The 20,494-nt window shown below is 38.4% G+C and overlaps 1 pseudogene; it reads right to left on the reverse strand.

The window, feature by feature from the left end:
* Positions 1-3,025: 3,025 nt before the first annotated feature.
* Positions 3,026-18,644, reverse strand: LOC114492062 (annotated as a pseudogene).
* Between the last annotated feature and the right edge of the window lie 1,850 nt (positions 18,645-20,494).

The following is a 20,494-nucleotide window of genomic DNA, read 5'->3' on the forward strand; positions in this document are numbered from 1 at the left end:
GTCTCATATGTACTAGTTTACACAGTGTATTGTTTTCCTGCATAATTAAAGCTATTAAGCTGAATTCAGAGGCTGCAGTATACCGACAGCCCTTAATTAATTTAACAAGCACGCAGAGAAGTTTCTGACAGAGTCCAAGCCTTGTCTTCTCACTCCTGGTGGGCAAGATGCTGAAGAAATGGGCAAGAAGGGCTGTTGCCTGGAACTCTCCTTCAGTCCCAATTTCTGTTCACAGGGGGAAACCATACAAAGTCATTTCCCAGAATGTAGACACTGTAATTCGCTGCCCCACAATCTCTTATCATTGAATCGCTTAAGCAGATACAGTAGTTAAAATAAAAGCATATCATGAGATTGATTACTACTTCTTCATAAGTTCATCAAAGTGAAGAATTTTCCAATATATTTACTTGGGACTTCCTTTGGATGCTACCTTTGCAAAGAGTCATATGCTAGATTAAGTCAGGGGACTTGCTTTCGCCACACTCCTCATTCCCTCCAAAGCCACCAAAAACTCCATCTCCATCTAGCAACAGTAGGCCTAAGTATTCTGTGTGTCAGCCACTAGCTTTCCCTACCTGACACGTGAATAGATGATCCTTGGCCTTGGTTGAGAAAGAACTAAAAACATTGCTACTTTCTGTCACACAATACCAACACCGTGTGTCGCACCAGTACGCCAGCCCAGAACATCATCCAAACTCACTAAAAGAAAGTGGGATACCCACAAGTATTGACCTTAAGTATCTTTCTTTATAGTTATAGTAATATAGCCTTTTCAAACATGTTCTCAAAAATAAAAATCTATAGATGTATCTTTTAAATGTTCTCTTATTAAAAAAAACTTTACATAAAAGCAAATTTGTATCACAGAACAAAGATATGCTGGGAATTTCACAATGACTTAATTTTGGCAAATTTTACTCCTCTTTTACTACTCCTAGTGATTAGTATTTGATTATTATGGCTGTACTAATTATTACAGGAGTGATAGTTAAATTAATTGAATTTAATAATGAAAACCTATGTTCCAGAATCCCGAAGCTATGGCCAGGGAAGAGGGAACACACTGTATGAAATAGTCCTACAAACCACACAAATGCCAGTATATGGTACTATTCTGTGATGTTCCTGCAAACTAATTAGGAGATCAAGTATAAGAAAATCAGGACTCTTAATGCACTTAAAATCACTGTCATGAAGCAATGGATGGCGAATTTGCATGTGAAAGGACTGTGAACAGCATGTAGGAAGAATTGTGAAAATTACTATAGTATTTATTATTATAACTTGTGTCATGCTAGTCTCATTTTAGAATGAACTATAAGAATAGATTAAATTAGTGCCTTTTCTTCCCTTGTTAACATCTTTGTCACAAGAGCAAGCTGTCAGAATTTTAGTATCTAAAATAGACCATGGAATGTTCCTCTAATAGTTGGTCGTTTCTAAACTCTGGGCTTTGGCTGTTCTCAACCCTGTCCTGCAGATATGTGGGTTGAAACACAGGGAAATAATAATTTTTAAGCAGCTATTCAGGTTGCAGACACCCTGATAAAGGTAGGAAAGACAGTATAATGTTATACTTTAAAACAATATTTGATCATAAAATATTATCTCGTAAGAAATGCTTTTGGCCTGCTGCAAAATACTGTTTGACACGTGATTTTACAATCAAGACAGCTCAGACATGTGTAATTTTAATAGCACTCTCTGGAATTTTTCACTTCACAAGATAATGGCAATGCACATTTCTCTGGGGGTCTGGAACACCATGCCCTGGTCAACCTGAGACATGTGATGATCAGAATTTAATGATCCCATTACTTTCTTCACATATTATCTCACTCACTGGTCCCCTGGGCCTCAGTTTCTCTAGGCAAATGATGCTATATTAGTCAGGATTCTCCAGAGAGAAAAAGAAACCAATTGGATATAAAAGGAGATTTACTATGAAGAAAACAGCTCACCCCCATTATGGAGGTGGAAAGTGCCACAGTCTGCCTTCTGCAAACTGGAGACTCAGGAAAGCCAGTGGTGAAATTCACTCCAGGTCCAAAGGCTTGAGAAACAGGGGAGCTGGGGCTGTGCATCTCAGTAGATGGGCAAGCTAAGACGAGGTGAGGCCACCCACACTGGGCAGCGTCACCAGCTGTATGGACTCCACTGATTCAAATGCTGATGTTCATCCTTGAAATGCCGTCATGGACCGACCCAGAAATGCTTAGTCAAACTATGTGGCACCTCCTGATCCAGTCAAGCTGACACATTACAATACTGTCACAGATGCCCCTCTCCACGTGATGCTTTCCCCGCCCACAGTGCCCCACGATGAGGGCGACGGAAGTCTTGGGTTGCTGGCCCACGTTAGAGTGGAGCTAAGAAGCAGCAGCAGCGGCGGGAAACTCGCAAAAAGGGGCCAGGGGAAACACGAGACGAGATGCAGATGCGACCCAAAATGGTCGCAGTGCCGAAGACTTACCACTCGTGGACTGTTATAACATATGGCTGTATCTTAGCTCCCCTACTAGATCATCACTTAAGGACAGAATCTAACCTAACTCTTTTTTGTTATCACAGGGCCTTGAACAGAGTAATCAATAATTTTTCTCTTCATCCAGTCAGCTTTAATGAATGACAGTACCACATCACATACTACAACAGTTCAGGGTGAGAACTTTCTACTACACCTTTCTGGCATTAAAATTGCTTCCTTTCATATCATCTAAAGGTCCATCTCAGTGGAGGGAGGAGAAGGCTGGGTGGGCCCTAAGTTTCTTGGGGGAAATCCAAGTCGATGTGTTTTTGCTTAGCAAGGAGATGGGGCAGGGAGAGGAAGTTAACCCACAAAGAAAGGACTAACAAGCAATAAACGTACTGCCCCTCCTTCCTGTGAGGCCTGCCTGCCCTCAAAAGGGAACCACATGCTTAAAAGTACCCGCAGGTACTTTTCCAATGTAGCAGTGGCTCACATTACTCATGTCTTGCAGCAGAGAGCGCTGGGCTCCTCCTGGATCCTCTCCCCTCCTTACCACCCGTGGTGGTGGCAGGACACAGTTGGCCTCAGCTGTCTGTGTGTGTCATAGTTCCCCTTGATCACAAGGCCCTGGTTATAAAAAGCCTCCAGCAGATCAAGCAAGAGCTTCTCTGGCATCAGCATCTGCTGCTGCTGCTTCTCCCTGCTTTACATCCACCTCAGTCAGTAATCATCCATTTCATGGCTGAGAAACTACCACGTGGGTCAGCTGGCGGCACATGGACCTGATAGCCACTGTTGGACAATGGCCACTCTTGAGGATGGGTACCAGTCGAATCCCAGGCTCATATTTTCAGCGTTTGGTAAAAGATGGTGCAGGGGTTGCATTCAATGGTTGCCTGTTTCCCTGCAGAAGCAGCACAGTATGTCCCAAACTGCTTCCTCTTCACAGCTTCCCAAGTCTGTGTCATAAAGGATGTGGCCAGTACTTTGTTTCCTCCTTTCATCATCATGCTGGTGCATTGACTGATCAATGGGTCTTCAAAAACAGAGTGGGTTTATGTTGCTGGGGCAGCCTTCACAAGCTGAGTGTTCCTGAGCTCCTGTTTAGACTTTTCAGTCAGCTCTGCCAAGGGTTTGCAATGACAGTCCTGTCAGTCTGGAGATCCCTGTGTCAGGACCTAGTGTTTTGCTTCACTGGGTTAGCGCTGGAAGCTGCAGGCCAGCACCCCACACACCCTACACTAGCCTGACCACCCTGCACACAGCCTCCACCCTGACAGCCCTGGCAGTGCCTGAGCGAGTGACAGGAGACCAGGAAAAGGATTCACAGGGTCCTAAATCCACACATCACATCAGTAATCTGGGCATTAAGAGCCTGTCACTCCAAGGTCCAAAGGTAGCACCCTCCCATTATCTGTCTCAGTCTGGCACAACCCTCAGTGGCATTGCTTGCTCAGTATGTTTAAATTACTGAAAATATAGAGTGTTAAATCACTTCAGGGCCTAAACTACCATCATTAATTATTTTTTAAAAAACTCCTACTAGAACTATAGTGTCTAGGATAAGATAATCTTACTTCATGCTGAAAAGATTGAGTCCCATTTGAACTATCTTGTATAGCAAGTGATGGGGCTGCTGTTATCAGCAGCTGACAGAGTTATCAGCATGTTCCTACCTTGTGCAGAGGGCACCCAGCTGAGGGAGCAAGTGCAGCTGGAACTCAGCCTTGCTCCACTTGTCATTCAATGTGCTATTTGAGTGAGTGGAGACCCCCTACCTGGTTTTCAGGGGTCAGTACAGGTTTTATGGGGCCTGGCTTTTGGCTCTTCAGTTTAGAAGGTTGTCAGTGAGAACACTATTTTTTTATTTGCATCTTTTTACTTGTCTGTCTCTCCTCATTGTTCTTAAGTTTCTTCTATCTCCAGAATCTAGCTTAGCACCTAGCTGTACATAGGAGGTACAAATACATGTTTTTTGAATCAGTTAAGAAATCAATAAATGTTTAGATTATGAACCCACAGTTATTATTTAGCAATTATTGTACACAAAGCATTATGTGGGACATCTCTTAGCCGTTAGAAATCACACTCTATTTTTAAAAATAAGAATTATATTGAGAAAATAATAGTTAATTCAAAGAAATTGAATGGCTCTAAGTGAAATAATAGATTATTAGAAGTTGCTTGGCCATTCCTGGCCAATGTCACATTTGCTCAAGTTTGTCTGAAGCCTGCAGAGTGCAGATGCTCCATGATTCTTTTAGATGAAAAAAGAATCATTCCTTCAGCAACAACTTGCGTACCTACCTTATGGCAGGACTGTGTGCTGTCCCTTAAAAATACACTAAAGTTGACATGTCTCTTTCATGTGGAGTCAATAGTCTGAGACAACTAGATACACGCAATCACAGGTGGAACTGGGATTCAGCTGCACCACTGAGCAGCTGCTAGTATTCTTTTACTGTTAAGGGTATCCTGCCCCTGATTTCCAACAGCAGTAGTTCCCTTCCAACAGCATCTGCCCAAGATAGCATCAGATTCCACAGGTTAAGAATTCAGTCCTGTGAGACTGCCCTCACCTCACAATGCCCCTCTGCCTCAAATGCCAATGGCAAGCTGAGGGTGTCATTTAAGTTTCAGACCCAAAGGCTATTGATTGGAGGTTTCAATGACCCCCTTCTTGGGTTCATTTAATTTGGTAAGGTGGCTCAGAGAACTCAGAGAAACATTTTACTTACTAGATTACCAGTATATTGCAAAAGGGTAACTCAGGAACAGCCAAATGGAAGAGTTGCATAGGACAAGGTATGTGGGAAGGGGCATGAGGCTTCCATGCCCTCTGCCACGCTCCCATCATCATCTCCCCATGTTCATCAACCCAGAAACTCCCTGACTCCAATCCTTTGGGGCAGGGGAGTCCAAACGTTTGGCATCTCTGTGCCATACTGGAAGAAAAAGAGTTGCCTTGGGCCTCACATAAAATACATTGGAACATGTAATCATTAAAAAAATCTCATAATGTTTTAAGTAAATTTATGATTTTGTGTTGGGCCACATTCACAGCCATCTTGGGCTACATGCAGCCCATGGCCTGCAGTTTGGAAAACCCTTTTGGGGGGGTTTTATGGAGACTTCATTACATAGGTATGATTGATTAAAGAACTGGCCATTGATGGTTGAACTCAGTCACTAGCCCCACTCCCCATCCCGGAAGTCGGGGGTAGGATTGCAAGTTCCAACCCTCTGATTACATGGCTGTCTCCACTGGCAACCAGCCCTTATCTTCAGATGCAGTCCAAAAGTCACCTCACGAGCAAAACAAAAGACGATTTTTATAGCTCTCACTACTCAGGAAATTCCAATAAATTTAGAAGCTCTGTGCCAGAAATGGGGAAAACACCAAATATATATTCCTTATAAATCACAGTATCACAATTGTTAAGTTGTTTGGGTTATGTCTCATGCACTTTGCAAGTGGTGGAAGCTGCCCAGGTGAGGTAATCTGAGATCCCATCCAGGAATGAGCTACAGATAGCAGTTAGCACCGCCAGAGTCCCGCAGCACTGGACGCTGACCTGGGACTCTAAAGCAGAGAGAAATTGAGAATTGTAACAAAAGAATTTTTAGTTGAATTGTTGTTGTGAATTAAATGTATGTGACTCCCCAAAATTCATATGTGGAAACCCTAATCTCAGTGTGATATTTGAAGGCAGGGCCTTTGGGACATATGTAATTAGGGTGGAATCCTCAGGAATGGAAATGGGATTAGTGCCCTTATAAGAAGCCGGAGCACTAGCTAGCTGACTATCACAAGAGGATACAGTAAGAAGGCAGTCATCTGCAACCAGGAACAGGGCCCTCACTGGAACCTGACCATGCAGGCACTCTGATCTCAGACTTCCAGCCTCTAGAGCTGTTAGGAATAAATTTATGTTGTTATAAGCCACCCAGTTTATGTTATTTTTGTCATAGCACCCCAAAATATCTAAAACAACTGTTCTTAAATTTTCTTCAATTCTACTTCTTTTTGTGTGTCAAATTTTGACTTTCAAATATTAACCATGCTTAGTCAGTAGACATGCTGTTTACAAAAAAGGACAGATAAAATATTAAATAAAAACCAAGGCTCAGCCCTGGCCAGTGTGGCTCAGTTGGTTGGGCATCATCTCATAAATCAAAAGGTTGCTGGTTTAATTCCCAGTCAAGGAACATGTCTAAGTTTCGGGTTCAGCACCCACGTCGAGGCGCATACAAGAGGTAACCGAGTGATGATTCTCTCTCACATCACTATTTCTCACCCTCTCTTTCTCCCTCCCTTCCCCTCTATTAAATAATTAAACAAATAGCCCTGGCTAGTATGTCTCAGTGGATTGAGTGCTGGCCTGTGAACCAAAGGGTTGCTGGTTTGATTCCCAGTCAAGGCACGTGCCTGAGTTGTGGGCTGATTCCCCAATGCACGGCATGCGAGAGGCAACCACACATTGATGTTTCTCAAAAATTAAATAAGTAAGTAAGTAAATAAATAAATAAATAACAACCAAGTTCAATTGGCTAAGGCAATGTCAATCTAAATCTCGGATACACTAAGAGTGGTATTATGAATGGTAAGTGACAGGGAAATAAAGCAACATGAAAATAGATGTTGATTATTTGAGTTAGGTGGAAAAGAGACGGTAATGTTTATTTTCTACAATAAATTTGATACATTCAGTAAAATGAAGTTTAAGTGCTTTAATATTTTAAACCATAATATTATAAAGAGAAAAATTTAATGTGTAGCATCAAGAAATATAGATGTTTGTTATATCTAAAAGAGACAATAAAAGGAAGATGTCACTGGAGTTTAGAACAAAAAGTGACATCAGTGAGAGGCGGCTCAGCTGGGATGATGCACGCAGGCCTTGGTGAAAGATGGCCTGGGTTGGAGTCCTAGCTCCACCCCTTCCTAACTCTCAATTTTGAGCCTGTACTTTAACCTCTCTGTGCCTCAGCTTCCTCATCTGCATAGTGGAGAGGAAGTAAGATAATATTGTACTCTCTCTTACTACATGTAACCTACTATTCCTACTTTAATTATACGGAATGGCATTGCAAGGAGTAACTTAGTTAATTCATTTGATCCACCTCGCTCAGTACCTGGCACTTTGTAAACAGTAAATTCTCAAGAGTATCTTTCAGATTTCACTGACATTTTCACCTGGTTCTATAAACTCATAATGTCACTTTTTCTAAGATTAGTTTTTAAAGACCGCTATTATTACAGTAAATATTGAGTGCCTATTACTACATCATAAAGTGGATAAGAGCATCTAAGTACGCTGTATGGCAACATTCAGCATTTAATCCAAAAGGGCAATCCTGGACCCTCTTGCAATTTTTCCCATATAGTAATTTGTTATTAGGTTCATCTGGAGGTGCCATTTGTGCGACCCCACACAACCAAACCATTAATCAGAATTAATCACAGAAGTAAGATAAAAGCCCATGGCCTGCCCTGGGCCAGAGCAGCCTGTTACACAATCAGGATGCATTAGAGTCGCAGACGCGTAATTTCTTGTAAAGGCTGCAGGGGAAGGGAGAGAAAATAAGCAAACATGTTTTAAAGATCATAGACAATATTCTCTTCAAATGAACCTAATTTAATGCCTCTTGCAAGGTCAGATCAAGGGTGAAGAAATAAGAATTGGCCAAACACTAAAGCAATTTCCAGCTAAATAAAAAGCTAGATATTCTTTTCTTCGCTGACAACAGAAAATACACTGAGAGACACAGAGGGTTGATCATTGATGCCAAAAATGTACTTTCCATTCTTTGAGGCATCTAAAGTCTCTTTTTATCCATTTTCTATTTTTCCTCATATTGCCATTCTCTGTTTTTGTCAATGACCTTTCTTCAATCCAACTCAGCCTCTGTCTAATGGCCTGAAGAGGACTTCTTCACATGATAGAAAGCTTTAGATTTAAGATCCCCCTCCTTCATTAGAGGGAAAAGTGAACAGCCTCTATGTGCTGGGTGTTAATGAATGTGAAGAAAGATTTTTTTGTATGTGTTTTACACATTATGTTCTTGACTCCTAGAGGTGCTACAATAAATTGCCACGCTTCATTTACAAGGAGCCATAACAGAAGCAAAATGAGAATCTGGCGACAAATTGCTTCTCAGTCACCCTGGGTCAGGCTGTTGGGGCTAATGAGAAGAGGGGCTCTAATTTTAAACTCCTCCTCAACCAAGCCATTCCTGCATTAATGTTCGCTGTTGTAAATTGTAAAGTCAAATGAAGGAGCACTGTTGAAAATTAACCAGTATTTTTATCCTTTGAGTACCCAATAGAGCATATTTTGGCTTCTGTAGCTGGTGGTTATGGAAGGCGGCTCAGCTTACACTAGGGGTGGCAGCCTCCTCTGTGGATTGCCTCCTCCTCCACATGACACCACTCTCCTAAGTCCTTCTCCTTTTACCCCTAAACCTGCCTTCCACCTTCACCAAGAAAAATCCACAGGCAGAAGGAAGTGGTAGGTTTTCAACAAGACTATAATGTCACCTGTAGCAGCAGTGTTTGAAACCAGCCTCTTTGTGGGTCCATTTAGCAAGATACTATACACAGACATTAAAAGTCAGAGAATTGTACTATCCATTCAGTCCTGCTGCATGCTTAATGATCTGTAATTGTGTGTATGGAAGGAGAGCCAGTAAATCACTGACCCTCTGATGGCAGGAAGCGCTTTGCCGCTGGAAGCCTGAAGCAGGATTTGAACAAATAATGAGAAACCAGTGCAGCACCTGCCTCACACAAAATACTTTCCTAACCCCACATTTTCCAGTTTATAAAATCAAATAGCAGGCAAAAAGAGGTGAGAATAAAGGAAGATGTTTTATTAAAGTATGCAGGATTTTGGTCCCACATGGATGTCCAGGCAACAATTCAAAATTCGGGTTTGTTTTTTTTTGGGGGGGGGGGGGTTTGGTCACGTGTTTCAAGTGAGTATTAATGAAACGAAGTTGCCCTGTGTGTGAAGTGCCTGTCCGGGTGCATTCTTCCATAAAATCACTACAGAAAATACAAATTAACCACACTACCCTAGTCTAATCATTGTAATCAGTTATGTTTTCATGTGTACATTAGTGATATATAAGGCTGTTGTAGTTCTTGTGTGTGGTTTAATTGCTTGTTTTTGCATATCTTGTGTGATTGATGATGTTCTAGAAATCTTTTCCCCTAAAGGAGACTTTGTAAATTACTTTGTTTAGATGCTAATGATTGTATTTCATTAGTGGCCCTCTCATCCAGAATCATCTTTAAATGAATGAATATGCCATAATTAAAAATCTGAATTATGAATTACTTTGAAAGGAGACAACATTGTCCCGATTTCCCACTGCGACACAGTGTTATTTCAATTATGTAAATATGTTTAATCATTCCCCTTTTGTTTTTCTAATTATTTAATATTAATGTTGCTTTACCCCTTTATTGCTACAAGAAGGGATATGGCATCTTAAATGAGAGTACTTAGACAAGTGATACACAGATGACTAGATTAAAGCAGACATTTATCAGAATGCATAACCCATTTCAAAAACAAACATGCTATTAACATTCATACTAATATAGCACTACTGGCTATAATTGCACTTCATGCATGTTTTGTCTGTACAAATCTAATGTATTCACAATGAACAATTTCCAATTATTTTTTTTCTTATAGAAAGTCTGAAACCCCCTAGTGAAACTTTCAGATATCTTGAGGTGTACATCTGGACCCACCGTAAGACCACCGTTTTTTCTACTGTAGGAAACTGGCAGCTGCTCAAGTACTACTAGACTTGACTCATTCAAATTTCACCTCACTACACTGAGCCTTCAGAAACTGTTGGCAAAAAAAAAAGAATGTGTTTTTAAGTCCTCCTGCTCTTTTTTACTCCCTCCCTGAAGCAAGAGAAATATTAGGAAATTTACTCTTCTGCTCAACAGCTCTCACATGAGCCTTCAAGAAGCTCCCCTTACGGGAGAGGTATGAACCCAGTGGAGGGGAGGTGTAGAGGGGTCACTGTGCATGACAGGCAACTTTATACATTTCGGCTTCAGGCATCTTTGCCAAACTAACTGCAGAAGTCTGGTTTGTTCTTCAGAGAACAGTGTGCTGACTTCAATTTAGACGTTCCTATTTCAGTGCAGCTTGACTACATAGAAGTACATTCCTCTACCATTTAGCAATTTAGATGTTTTCAGTATTATTGCTAACTGACTCTTAATGTATAAGAGCCATAATTACATTGGTTTAATATTTTGTACTTAAATATTATTATTTGTAAACTAACAGTGGGAAATGCTACTACTTCCCCCATGTTTCTTTCTGATTTCAATGTTACAATAAAATATGTTAACACTGATTGTCTTGTGAAGTTTTATTAATTATATTAGTAACATTAAGATTATGATCAAATGCACTGGTGGGCAAAAGTAGATTTACAGTTGTTCATATGGAAAAAGCATAGAGGTTATAATTATTACAGTAGCTTAATTAACTCAAAAGAATGTCAATGACACAGTAAACCTACTTTTGCCCACCTCTGTATTTGGTCTTTCTCTACATATTAAAAGAGTGAGCAATCTTTAAAGACCTCTTTTCCAAACCACTGTTGTGTTTTTTTTAACTTGAATCCTTCACTTTAGCAACCCTGGAGACAAAGACGGGTTTAGTATAGGACCTGGGTATAGGTTGCACTCAAACACGGCTTACTTACTTTGCTTCAGCATGGGCTACCCTGACAGAACACTCATGATGTTTAGTGTTATACACAGATGAAAGAAAGAGATGTTTATGGATGAGCTATACAGAAAACTGTGTAAATTATTTTCCATCTAATTTAACATATTTTATTTTTCATATTTTTTCTTTGTTAAGAAAAAGCTTATCATACAAGGGAACCAATGTTTCCCCCTAATTAAGAAAAACTTTTCTATTAAAAATATGTTATGATTAACAGGATAAAGCCACAGGTTGTCAAGATCAAGGGGGAAAATAACTCAAAGTTTTGTGTAGGTGGCAAGAAATTAAGTCCTTTTACTGACAACACATTGGTTTTAGTGACTTTTTGCATAATAATCTTTTGGAATTTTTGGATAGATATGATTTCATATTACTTTTAATTATATTTTTCCACACATCTAACTGGAAATCTGGAATTTCATAATACCAATATAGAGAAAAATCCCAAAAATCCATTGAAACTAATGTTTGGTGCTTACAGATACATTTTGCTTTTGATCAGCTCAATATTCTGTCAATACCTTGGAATCCACAAGAAGGAAATTCATGAGAAGAGAGTGGGAGATGAGAATTCACAGAAATCTTCAGTTGAGTTTTTAAATCATGATTCTACTGGATTTTTAAAAAGTAGATAATTAGGATGTGGTCTAAATATTCATTATCAGGAAGAAAGATGAGGGAAGGAAGTATTAGAAAGTCCATACCTACATCATTACCAATATCATTTGGATATTTCATTTCAAGCAAAATTGAAGAATAAAGAAGGATCTGGATATATTTCCATGAAGGCCAGGGCTACTACTCCCCAAGACAGAAGACAGACTGGACAGGCCATGAAACTGTGTGACAGTGGCATGTCAGGGAAATCAGTCAAGGCAGGCAGCCTCCCACAAGAATGCACCTCTGTCTCCAACATAGGAGGAAACCACACTGCTTTTCACTGCAGAAGCCTTAAGATAAACAAGTGGTCTTTCCATAAAATCCTCCTCAGACCAAGTACCCTAACAGCTTGATTTCAGCAGCTAGATGGAGACGGACAGTTAGAAACAGAAGTACACTTGTTCTTATCCAAACCTGGCATTTCGGAAGACAAGACTTGCCAATAGGTTCTTACTAGACATGCTTGAAATACAAAATAGCCATAAAAATGGTCTTAACTTCAGACCCCTAGAAAATTCCTCCCTAGGAGTTGATAAACCCACCGAAAATGATTTAGGTGTTTCCAAGTCCAAGTACCAACTCCTTTAATCCCACTTCTACTTGTAAAGGTCAGCACAAGGCAATTATATCCTGATTAATCATCACAGTTATGGCAAGCAAATGGAAGGGAATCATTTTTCCCTTAAGTTTTCCTTCATTCACTGAATAAATATTCTAAGTGTCCACAATAGGCAAAGCCCTCTTCTAGGGGCTTTGGAGGCTACATAAGTGAAAAACAACCACTGCACTTACACAACTTACTAAAATATGGCTGATATTTCTTTTTCTTGTCCTATTGACCTAAGACTGCATAATGTTGAACAGGAGTGAAGAGAGCGGACATCCTTGACTTGTTCCCAATTGTAGATACATAGCATTCAGTTCTTCACTTTTGAGTATAATATTATTGATAGATTTGAGTGTGTGTAAATGCCTTTTATCAGGTTGATGAAATTCACTTCTATTCCTAGTCGTTGAGTTCTATTATAAATGAATGTTGTGTTTTTTCCAAATGTTTTGACTCCCTCGATTAATAAAATTGTGTGGATTTCTTCTTGAGGTTGTCAATATAGTGCAATACATAGATTGATTTTCAAATATTGAGTCAAACTTTCATTCCCACACACAATTGATCAATATCACTTGGCTGTTGTGTATTATTTTTTGTATATTGCTGAATTCAATTTGTTAATTTTTTGTTAAGATTTTTGCAGGTATGTTCGTGAGAAATATTGGTCTGTAGTTTTAGGGGTTTTGTTTGTTTGTTTTTGTAATACCTTTGTCTGATTTTACTATCTGATAACATTGGCATAATAAAATAAGCTGGAAAGTATTTTAACTTTCTCTATTTTTCTGGAGGAGATTCTACAGAATTGGTGCCAATTCTTTTTTAAATGGTTCACAGAATTTGCCAGAGAAGCCAACTGGGTATAAGAGATTTTTTTATAGGAAGTTTCAACTACACATTCAGTTTCTTTAATAGTTATAGAACTATTGAGGTTATCTATCTGGGGTAAGTTTGAGGAATTTGTTGTTTTAAGAATTGCTCCATTTAATCTAATTAATTGAATTATGAGTACATTTTTGTTACATTCCTTCATTTTCCTTTTAATGTTTGCAGGGTCTTTAGTGATGTCTCTTTCTACTCCTGTCATGGTAATTTGTGTCTTTTTTCTTTGGCAGTCCTGCTAGAGGTTTTTTTTAAATGTATTTTTTATTGTACCTTTTCTATTACCATTTATCTTTCTTATGATCCCCTTCTCCCCTGGATCACCACACTGTTGTCCATGTCCAAGAGTCCTTTTTCCCTTTGCTTTATCCATCCCCCCCTAACCTCCCCTGCCAATAGATGTCATCCTGCTCCCTATCTATGAGCCTGTCTCTGTTTGCCTGTAGTTCCATTTGTTCATTAGATTCCACATATGAGTGAAATCATATGGTATTTTTCTTTCTCTGACTGGCTATTTCACTTAGCATAATGTTCTCCAGGTCCACTCATGCTGTTGCAAAGGGTAAAATTTTCTTCTTTTTACATCATTGTGTAAATGTCCCACCATTGTTTTATCCTTCTATCTACTGATGGGCACTTGGGCTGCTTCCATATTTTTGTGATGTAAATGACACTGCAATGACTATAGGGGTGCTTATGTTCTTTCGAGTTAGTGTTTTGGATTTCTTCATACATATTCCCAGAAGTGGAAACACTGGGTCAAAAGCCAGATCCATTTTTAATTTTTTGAGGTATGTCCATACTGCTTTCCACAGTGGTTGCAGCAGTCTGCATTCCCACCAACAGTGCAAAAGAATTTCATTTTGCCACATCCTTATCAGCACTTGTTGTTTGTTGACTTATTGATGATAGTCATTCTGACAGGTGTGAGGTGATATCTTATCATGGTTTGAGTTTGCATTTCTCTAATGATTAGTGATGTCAAGTATCTTTTCATGTGTCTATTGGCCATCTATAGGTCCTCTCTGGAGAAGTGTCTATTCAGGTCCTTGCCCATTTTTAAATTGCATTGTTTGCTACAGTTTTTATGGATTCCACTGATCTTTCAATAATCGGCTTTTGATTTCTTTGATTTTCTGTTATTTATTGTTTGCAATTTTAGTATTATTTCTGCTCCTTATAATTTTCTTCCTTATGACTGATTTGGGTTTAGTTTTCTCTTTCTCCAGTGGTCTTAAGGTAGAGGCTTATATTCTTGGTTTGAGACCTTACTTCTCTTTAAATATACACATTTAATGTTAAAATTTTCTTCTAAGCACTATTTTTGTTTCATCCCACAATTTGTATTTCTATTTTCATGTGCCTTAAAATATTTTCAAATTTCTTTTGAGATTTACTTTTTGACCCATTAATTATTTAGATATTTGATGATAGATTTCCAAGTATTTAGAGATTTTCCTGTTATCTCTCTGATACTGATTTCTAGCTTGAATCTATCAGTCTTAGAATATTATTTGTGTCATTTCAATTCTTTTCAACTTGTTAAAGTTTGATTTATGACCTAGGATATAGTCTATGTTGTTCAATGGCCCACATGCACTTGAAAAGAACTCTGCTTCTGTTGGAATGTTCTATAAATGTCAGTTAGATCCAGTTGATTTATGGTATTCTTCATTTTTTTCTATATCCTTACTCATCTTACATCTATTCTTCATAACTATGACAAATAGGAATGTTGAACTCTTCAACTACAATTGTGAATTTGTTTATTTCTCCTTTCATTTTGTCAGTTTTTGCTTTAGGTATCTGTTATTAATTACATATATGAGGTCTGTCCAGAAGGTATCCAGCTATGTAATGTGAAAAATAGACATTTATTAAAAGATACAAGATACAAGAAACATTGTACATAGCACAATAAAGACTCAGTCCTCTTCAAAGTAGGCACCTTGGGACCTCACACAGGTCTTCCAACTGCTCCAGCAGTTGCCACCAGCTGCTCCATCATATTTTCCTGAATTTCATTGGCAGTCTGAAATCTCTTCCTTTCAAAGGTAATTTTAATTTTTGGAAAAGCCAGAGGGCACCAAATCTGGGCTGTAGAGGGACTGAATTACCTCGGTGATTGATGTTTTGCAGAAAACTCTGCATGAGATATGATGCAAGCAGTTACGTTGCCATGATGAAGCTGTCAATCACCAGTTGCCCAGAGCTGTGGACCTCGGAATCATCTAAATAGTTTCCATGGAGGAATGTTCAAGCTTAATGAAAAAATTGATGCAAATTTGTTGCTCTACTTGCTCAGTCATTTTGAATGTACCCAGACTCACAGTACACATGCTCACTCAACAGCATCTACTGCCCCCACTGACTAGTACAGTGAAGTCGTCATTGTTCACATGGGTGTACTCCAGTTCACCCTCCTTGGCTGCTAAGTGACATCGACATAATGCAAAATGTTCTTGTTATACTAGCAATGGCTGGACTTTTCCCAGACAGACCTCATACATTTAGTATTTGTATGTATTCACTGTGAATTAATCCTTTTAACAGTGTATAATATCTCTATCCCTGTCAATCTCTTTTGCTCTGAAGTCTTCTATATTAGTCACTCCAGCTTCTTTTATTAGTGTTCTATGATACATCTTTTTTCATTCTTTCACTTTTAACTTACCTATATTATTATTAAATTAGAATTACCTGGAGTGGGGGTGGGAAGACTAGAGAGTAAGAGAATGAATAAAAGAGAAAAGATCAGACAACAGGGCATTTCCCCCTGAACATTAGGTCTTTCCTTTCACAGGCCTCAAGCCAAAGAAAGACTTCTCCTGTAACTCTGTCTGAACAAGAGTGCTCACTTCCACATGCTCAGGCACACTGAATTCAAATTAGGGTATTACCAGAGGGAAAAATGATAAATCCACCACTAATTTTATTGTACTTCAAATTCCATGTTGCTCTAATCAGTCTGTTGCTATTTCATTTTTGAAATCTTTCAACAATTTCCCCATATATACTGTCCAGGTTTTATAACTATATTCAGTGGGAGAGAAAAAACAAAATATGTTTACTCCAGCTCATTCATAATCATAATTTCAGTTTTAATCTTTTTTTAAAAATGTCACACCTGAAGGTGGTCTATGTAACTGCTCCCCAAGTATCACTGGTCAGGACTCAGTCTATATTCCCTACTTGCAGAATCCCTCAGTTCTGCTGAGAAAATCAGAAAAAGGCTAAGAAATGTGATTTCCACACTCAGAAAAAAAACACTATGGTGAATGAATAAGATTTTCTCTACCCTTTGGATTATTGAAATATTTCATTCTTCTTTCCACATGAAAATACCCCTACTCCAAGGAAGAAATCCAAAGGCCCATCCAATTGCTGAATCTAGCTCAAGATCCAGGCTCTCCAAGTGGTCTTCAGTCCTCCTCTTTGGGCTCCCTTTGGGCTGGTAACCATGACTAAACAGATAGTTCTCTGCTTCCACCACATCTATTATACAATAAGACAGAAAGGGCATGATACCCACAATAAATACCATCATAAATGGAGAATGTAAGGAGATAACACAGCATCCTCTGGTCCATAGCAATCTTAAAACCCTACTGGTAAAAGTTGTGAAACAATTCCCCATCCCCTAATGCCCTGCATCCTTCAGGAAAGGAAGATTTCTTGACTAGGACATGATGCTTCACTCTGGGAGGAAGGAGCTCCTTTGTCCATCTTTGTTACTTTTGTACCTGCAAGTACATTCTGCAACTTCAGCAGATAGGTTTGTACCCACTAGCAAGTCAATGCTAGAAAGAGAATAGTGTGTGCAATCTTAAATGCTACTGATTAATCCAAAATAAGAGTTCTATATTTCAAGAAAACCTTTATTCTCATAAAGCTTTTATCTCAAAGTTTAAGTGTATAGGTATGTATCTGTATGTATCTTCAAAAGAAGAAATGTATTTGGTTTTAAAACTATTTTGAGCCTATAGTTTTACACCAGCATTTAAAGAATTTAATTGGTTGAAACAAACATTTAGGTGTTCTCTTTGAAATCTAAGACATAAACATTTCTGCTTGAAAATTATTTTATAGGAAAAAAACTAAATGCATTGCATTGGTTCGGCTTCAGAGAGTATTCATATCATTTATTTTTTCTCTTCTAAATATGAAACTATTTTAGACATAAGCATAAAATAAAATTATGGATTTCCCATTCATTTTCATTTATTGCTCTTTTTATGTTAATGAGTATTTGAAATAAACGTTTTGTATTCTGTGAATCACTTTCCTGTAGTTCACACCTTTGGTACTGTTTATTATGTGCCACATCGTATTAGGTCTAAATGCTATAGAGTGACTGACATGGCTTTACAAAATCTACCTCTAATGCAAAATCAAATCAATGTGTAGCAGTGATAAAAATGGTCCTTTTTCTCCTGTCTTCTTCCACTGTCTCTCTACGAAAAAAAAGTAGAGATTTAAGTTCTTCATTTGTCCCATGTGAGTACAGCTTTGACTTTACATGTTATGATCAGGCAAAGACACATATACTCAATATAAAAAGAGGAACCAGAAGGAGCAGACTCTGTGGACTCTCTATGCACTGACCAACTGCTTGGTTGTACAGAATGGAAAGTTGATTTGTCTTATGCTCTCTTAGTTCAGGAGCTTGGAAAAGGGAGGAAGAGTAGTGATAAAGACAAGTAAGGAGAAAAGCCGATGATGTTTTTGCAACTGGCTAAAGCTTCCCTGGTTATATTTTTAAAACTCATGAACAAATCACTTAATACTAATCAGCTGACCATGTGTCTAACAATTTGCTGAATCAACTTACTAACCTATTCAACAGTTGAGATGGTGTTGTTTGTGTTAATGGAAAATAAAACTAAATTTAGCATCTACACAAATGTGTAGGGTAAAATAGAAATATTCTATGGCTAAGAAAAGTATTCCTATAACCAAGGTTTAGTCCCATGGTGAGAATAGTATGATTTTATCTTCTGTTGATATAAAAAGTCACATCTTAAATAGGAAATAATAATAGTGTCTTACATTTACACAGCATTTGATACATTTTTTTTGTATTTTCATAAAAATCTTGGAAGGTCAGAAAGACCTTGTGTCTTGTGGCACACATTCTGGAATGTGGAAATCGAAGGCTCAGAGAAGCTAAGTGGCACACCTCGTCCCAGAGGGCACGAAGCGGTCCTGCATCCCACTCGGTGCTCTGCTCTGCGCTCCCTGTCACCATCGACATTCTCTTCTTCCACAAATGTGAGGCCTTATTGCTAAACAAACCCTATGATAAACATATTGAAATAAGTTAATTTAACTTGAACTCCTGGTTTAAGTCAAACTATTAAACTATTCACATTCTTTTTTTAGATAGATTTGAATTTGCTTTTAAAATTAAAAATTATCATTTATACCTCAAGTTTTTATCTAAAAATTCGCATAGTTAGAGTGTTTTTTAGAGACTGAAAAATCTATCTCATTCTGCAGCCCATATACACACTTGACTTGTGTGGTGTTGGAACAGCCTTCTAACTCCTTTAAGCCTTAGCTTTCTCACCTGCAAAATCAAGGTAATACAAATAATGCCTCTCACAGGGCTGCCATGAGTTTTAAATGCAACACTGATGACTAGGCATTTAGCCCAGTGCTTGGCAGCAAGTGATGGAACCAGAATTTAATTCACGTTTTTCTTGCTTTAAACCAAATGCTTAACCTCCACACTATAGCAAGTTGGTTGGCACATATAAGAAATAAGAATAGAAAAGAAGAATATAGCATGCTAAATTAAAATACTTTGGCAATTTGAGCTATTACAGATGTTTGAACAGAAACAAAAATGTTAAAGTAAGAAATCTAGGAAAATCATTTTGAAGACATACATATATAGGACAGATTGAAAGATAGTGTAAGAAGTTTATTAGAAAGATACTGTTTCATTTTTCTTAATTACTACTAATATAATCAAATTGATAATTATGAACAAATTTTTCTTAGCATGACAATATTTCTTAATCTTGTAATAAATCAAATTAATTCAGAGTCTTCCTTAATTGTCAACCCTTGCCTTTAGTAATTGGTTCATGAGTCTCTTTGTACAAAAAAACTAAGGAGAAAAATGAACAAACAACCAAAGAGATAGCTCACAAAATAAAAATCAAACAGTTTTGGAGATGGTCTTGATTTAAGAAATCAATCTCCATGAAGAATGTAAAAATGCAATATAAAACTGGAATATTGATACCTAAAGATACCTGTTTTAATTATATTTTAAAAACAGATTAATAATGAAGTTAAAAGATTTAGCTCTCTTTATTTTTATATTAAATGAACATTATTTTTATCTTTATTTTAAAATACTAACTTGAAATTACAATGTTATAGCTACTTGAAAGAAATGAACTGCAGTATCAATTAAATAACAATAGCTAAAGCTAAAAAAGTATCATCAATCAAAATTACTTTAAGAGAAAATAATGCAGATGTTTAGTCTGGTTGGGGTGTTCAGGACTTAGCTTCTGTGGAAACTGACTCAAACTGGCAGACTACCCTGGATTCTTGAGCACTTATGTGTGGCCCTCCTCCTTCGTGGGGGCCCTGATGACCCAGGGGACCCCCTGACACTTTCAGGGCTCTGGGTTGTGTGGAGCAGCAAGAGCAAAAGGGTCACTGGGGAAAGGCTGGAATGTGGACTCCACCGGGCCCAGTGTTTTTCAGGTTGCGATCCTTCTCTTTCCTTAGTTCCTTGAGCTTTCTTCTTAGATCATGAGGCTTCCACCCAGGCCTTTTGCATAGAAGTTGGTCTCCTTTGGGTGGCTGGAAGTGCTTCTCTCCAATTTCTTCCCCTGTGTTCCACCATCCTCCTGTAGAGTTTGAAAGTTTCGTATGTGGAGCTCATGCTTCTATACACGTTGAGAAGTTTCTTCTCCATTTCTAAACAACTCTATTCCTCTTCTAACAGTTTTTTTCTGAAGTTGCGTTAAATGATCTTCATGGGATTCAGGACGAATTTGAAACTTCAGCTTCAGCTGCTGAACCTCACTTTCTGAGTGTGAATTTTCACGCTGCAATGGTGCCTCCTTCACTGCT

The sequence above is a fragment of the Phyllostomus discolor genome, chromosome 1 (genome assembly GCF_004126475.2).
Source record: "Phyllostomus discolor isolate MPI-MPIP mPhyDis1 chromosome 1, mPhyDis1.pri.v3, whole genome shotgun sequence".
Taxonomy (NCBI): domain Eukaryota; kingdom Metazoa; phylum Chordata; class Mammalia; order Chiroptera; family Phyllostomidae; genus Phyllostomus; species Phyllostomus discolor.